The sequence below is a fragment of the Gasterosteus aculeatus genome, chromosome 1, assembly GCF_964276395.1.
Source record: "Gasterosteus aculeatus chromosome 1, fGasAcu3.hap1.1, whole genome shotgun sequence".
Lineage (NCBI taxonomy): Eukaryota > Metazoa > Chordata > Actinopteri > Perciformes > Gasterosteidae > Gasterosteus > Gasterosteus aculeatus.
The window spans coordinates 18152395-18157800 of NC_135688.1; the positions used below are offsets into that span (position 1 = coordinate 18152395).

The 5406-nt window shown below is 40.7% G+C and overlaps 1 long non-coding RNA gene and 1 other non-coding gene across 2 annotated transcripts; both read left to right on the top strand.

Annotated features, from left to right (window-relative positions):
- The first annotated feature begins 1408 nt into the window (after positions 1-1408).
- On the top strand, positions 1409-1599 carry LOC120830135 (U2 spliceosomal RNA). The gene has a single exon (XR_005713854.2). It is a non-coding gene; the product is annotated as a U2 spliceosomal RNA (small nuclear RNA).
- A 352-nt stretch (positions 1600-1951) lies between these two features.
- LOC144385799 (uncharacterized) lies at positions 1952-4638 on the top strand. The gene is made up of 2 exons (XR_013451906.1): positions 1952-2276; positions 3994-4638. It is a non-coding gene; the product is annotated as an uncharacterized LOC144385799 (long non-coding RNA).
- The last annotated feature ends 768 nt before the right edge of the window (positions 4639-5406 follow it).

Consider the following 5406-nt stretch of genomic DNA (forward strand, 5'->3'; position numbering starts at 1 on the left):
AGTTGTTTCTTTTTAGATAAAGACGTATACTTATTGACTGGTGGAAGCAGTGAATCAGAGAAATAATCATTGTTTTGCTTCATGCAAGGGTCAAAGAGCGGCTCATTTAGAGAGAGATGGAATCAAACACATTTTTATGTTTTGAGCTCCAACTTGTGGTTCTCAAAAAATACCCTGAGCTCTCTTGTCTAATATTTTTTGTCTGTTCTGAATCTTGTGTGTGCATTGATTTATTTTTCATAACCACTTCTATGTGAGTCAAATAATATGTAGGATTCCCTAACAGGAAAACGTTGTATATGTCAATGTGCACTTGGCTAAAACAAAGGTGTCTGTAGATAGTTGGGCTAAAGCTAGCTGCTAACAGCTAAAGCTCGTTGTGCACACGGTCAAGCGCACCGAACACACCGCTGCTGTCTCCCACTGGAACACGTCGCCCACCAGCGTTCACCGAGACTACTTTCAGTAAGTTCCCTTTGCCTCAAGAAAGAGACCATTCTTGTAGGAATAATAACGTGTACACTATTAAGTTAACAATTCTAACGAAGCCAACTTGTTTTCGTCTATTTAAGGATCTATTTCACTGCAGCACCTGTTCTTTGATTAAGCTAGCTGTTAGCTAAACTAATGCTAGCTGCTGTCTTGTTTTTAACTCTGCGTAATGGAAACTGGGTCGTGGCAACACTCGTATTCATCAATGGCTCGTTGGTCTAAAGTGACTTGAAGCTGAAATAACTGCAGGTTGAAGGTGCTTCACCTCCATGACCACATGGCGATAAGCGGCTAACTGACTGTTAACGATACGTCAGGACTCGGCTCCACGTTAGTTACCGTCACACTGTACTAGTTAATTGTCAGTTAAACTAACAGGCCAATGCAGTGCTTACGTGGTAATATAATGGAGATTAATAATGTCACTTTACTCAAACCTAATTGGGCACATGTGTGCTGGTATCGTGGACACCGCTAACCTTGTTCGCCTTTGTTACAGCGCTTTTTCCCGTCGAGGTAGCGGGACTCATAGTTATTACTGCGCACTTATCCTGCTTTTACAGCGGCTTATAACTTGTGTGGACTGCACGTGTAATGTAAACCACACGTCTCCTCTCCGTTGTGGCCTCAATTTCTTTAATTGTGTCTGCTAGTTGACGTGATATTTATCGGCGTTGTAACGTTACTTCGCATTGGACTGACGCGTACCACGTGTCCGGAAGTAAACAAGGAGACGCATTTGCAAACACACGTTTAACGTGAATGTCGCAAACAAAATCGTACCGGTGGTACATTGTCGCTATTTTACACTCTTGTTGTTTTATTTGGGGTTAATAAAGTTGTAGTTCAGTCCGCGAACCATCCGTGAGAGTGTCTGTGAGGGGAATGACCTCCTCATCTCCGACGTGATGTCGCTATCGCTTCTCGGCCTTTTGGCTAAGATCAAGTGTAGTATCTGTTCTTATCAGTTTAATATCTGATACGTCCCCTACCCGGGGACCATATATTAAATTGATTTTTGGAATAGGGAGATGGAATAGGGGCTTGCTCCGTCCACTCCACGCATCGACCTGGTATTGCAGTACCTCCAGGAACGGTGCACCCCCAAACCTGTACAATATAAAATACCATGGCAGAAGTGTGCATAGTGTGCTTGATCATAGTTTTCGGTATCTCATAAAGCATCGAGAGATAAATCTCGCACCTCTGGAATTTTGTAAATAGCGTTTACGCACCTCAAAGTTCCCTGCGCCTTGTATTCTTCCGTTGGAATAATCCGAAATAAACTTGGTGTAATTTTAAAACTGTTAAAACTATGTTTCCTATTGTTGAACATATAAACGCCGTAGTCTGAATAATTTTCATCCGCGCTGTATTATGGTCTGACCATCCAATCAGTGCCTTGCGGCTGCAGCAGCGAGACAATCAGGATCCAGGAGGTATTTAAACACATACACGTTGTGGATTAGCCTGCCTGCCTGTTCGGAATGTGTAATATTCGTGTGCGTGCACTGACATTTAATTGTCTAAGTACGACACGTACCAGTGAGTTTCTTTTAGTCGGCGCTGTATGCGTCCATCTTTATTAGTGCATATTTACTTCTGCGCATAAACGCGCACCTTGATGACCTCATCACAACATGACAGACATTTGAACCGGAAGTATCCAAGATACTACAGAATGGATTACCGCCGGTAATTAGCAATGGATATCAGGCGATATTTGAAGAGACCATCGAGTGCTCCCACTCCCACAGATGCCCGCAAAAGGCCTCAAGTACAAAGTAAGACTGAAGAAGATCAATTCACGTTTTTAAACGTTGTTTTGGTTCGCACAACATCGCATTAAGACGGGGACAAACGCTATTAATAACATGCTTTCAAATACGATGATGCAGCCAGCCTTCCCGGTCCCATCTAAATAGGCCTAATAAAATGAGTAATTATCCTCATGCATATTGCTGCAGATTAGGCTAATTCATTGAAAAATTGTCAACAGATTATGTGCAAGCCAGTTAGACATAGCTAAGAGAAATGCTAAGTGAAATGTTTTAGTTTAGCTATAGAATCTTCAAATTTCGCGGTCAAAGTCAAATATATTAGTTTTTTACTTTCCTGATGACGTCCTGTCCTGCTCTCGCATAGAAAACGTGAGCGGGGAGCAAAGCTGTTGCTTCACTGAATAGGCCTATATGCTTAATCAATTATTTGAAGTCATGAAAGGTGTAGAGTAGCCTGTAAGCGAAATACATTGTAAACATAGATTATTTGAAAACAAGTCAGTTCTCAATGTGAAAAAAAAACATGCTGTATAGGCTATTTATGATGACGTACATGAGTGTTCCTTTAACTTATGTTGTCAGTGTAATTGACAGGCTGCTTAACTGGTGTTCTCAGCCCCACAACTCTTAAATTTAACATATTTTTTCAGGCAATGATGCAGAGAGCACAGGGAGAGGCGAAACACCAGATCGAATAGAGAGAGGATAATGGCTGATGAGAGAACAAAATCATGACAGTGGAGAACCAAAGAGTGGAGAAGAGGAAAGGGGAGGAAATGAAAGAAGACCAACAGAGAATGAAGAAACGGAGAAAGGGGAGACGGAGAAAGATGAAATAGAGGGAGGAGATGAAGAAACGGGTAGTAAGAGAGGAGTAAGAGAAGAAACGGGCTGGAGAGTGGAGAATCTGAATTAGAATCTGAAGTAGAGGGAGATACAGAGGAAGAAGAATCTGAGACTGAAGACCGAGTGAGAGGAGAAATAGAGAGCAGATGCCACCCACATATCTGGACAGATAACATAATGCAATATAGCCAGGACAGCCTTACAGAGTCTCAACGCTTTGTGTTGCGTTGCTTCGCATCGCGTTGCATCGCGTCGAGGTCTGTATGATCACAAAATTCAGAGTTTACCCACCTCTAATTTTACCACTACAGCACTGGCGAAAAGTGGTCGGTGGTAGGTTCTTCCGGTGGTCGGTGGACGGTTCCTTTGTCCGGACAGCAGGTTCCGGTGGTCGGTGGCAGGTTGCACCCTGGACAAACCGACCACTAGAAATGGGTTATTTAGCATGCGCGGTCGATACATATGTCCCTTTTATTGTTTTAGCATTGGCATGCGTCGCCAGCGCCCTACGCTGTGAACGGCAGCTCGCCACAACCTCGCCAGCGTCCTATGATGTGAACGGCAGGTCACATGAACCGTCGCCACCTTCCTTCTTGATGAAATTGCACTTTTATGTTCATGATGAATTGAAGAGTAAGGCAAATAGCATTAAATAGTAAATATTAGAGCATGGTTACTGAATGACAAACAAAATTTGTTATATTTTACAACTGTGCGGAGTCTGTGAGTTTGGGGACCTATGACTATATCCTCTGGAGTCGGGAGTGGGTCAGATATGGCAATGTCCAGGTTTTTCTAAAATGTTATATACACATTACAATTTTAATCAATGTAACTTCTAAATTTAAATAACTGCTGTCTCCCACTGTACTAGACTGCGGAAAGGATTTTTATGCCAAGGCTGGTCGGTCACCAGAATCCTGAGACGGGAAACCACTTCATCCTTTGAGTGACGAAACTTCACAGCACGTCAACAGATACAGGCCAGGGTTAACAAACAACAATAACCTAATGATAACGCATAACTAACAAATGTGAAGACTAAAGTAACATTACCAGGAGCAATCGTTTATCAGTTTCTGTGGTAATTTTTAGCAACATGCAACAAAGTATAAATATCTTCAATTTGTAAAAAAAAAATTGTGTTTATAAATTAAAAGAAAAGCAATATTCACTTCAGTGGAGTAACTTGAATTGTTAGACAGGCGTGTTTAAAATCAATTTAAAATGTATTTGCATAAGGTCATCACTGGATGACATTTCTGTAACAAAAATACTTTGGCTAATACAGTTATCATTGTGCATGCGGAATACATTCATTATTATATGGCAGATTATGGTATTCTTCATTCATCATTTCATCACTGGTCCAATAGGTACTTGACTTCAAAAAGGAGGAGATATGAGTGTATGACTCTCTGAGGATCAGCACCCCCATACCGGATGAGGCCATGAATATTCTGAGGTGAAAAAGTGTAATACACAATTGAGACATGCTATTATAAACACCTGAAATGAATTTTCACAGTGATATCGTTTTTCTTAAAAGAAATTTTTCAGGGAACAGGGAGGTCTTGCGGAATGGAATGTGTGTTTCACAAAACAATGGAGGCAGAGAGACAACAATAACTGCGCTATTTTTGTGTGCTCAGTAAGTCAGCATGCAAAGTTGTAAAATTAGCTTTCAACAATATTTTTAAAAACACACAATGTTAAAAAATATTGTGTGATTTTTGTATTATATTATTTCAAAAAGGCAGCTGAGAATGAGGTGAAAAACCGAGATGTCATCCTCAACCAGTGCCAAACTCTCTCCAAGATGATAGCAGGGCTTAGCATTGAGGTATACAAGGTATACAAGGAGACTGGACCACGAAAGACTTCCTTTGTGGGTGTCATCGAGACCCTGGTACATATCTGTAAGTATACACTTGCATAGTGTATAATTACTTTATAACACTGGCTTTAGTAATGGATGGTTTTAATTTTTAAAGGGCAAAAGAGATACTAGAGTCCACTCAGGTGGACAGTATTTTAACGGATCAAGAGATTGAGGTAATGACTTTACCTTTGTTCATTTTGTTTTCTGGTCTAAAACAGAATTTATTTATTGATTAACTGCGGCATGTTCGTTTAAGTAAGTTGTCTATGACTGACATACATGTTTGACAATGATGACACTATAATTTAGTGTTATAGTTTAGAGTCTGGAGCAAGATCTGATGAAAAGAAACATTCTGTCAAACAGAATGTATCTTTATAAAAATAAAGGGTGCGATCGCAATTT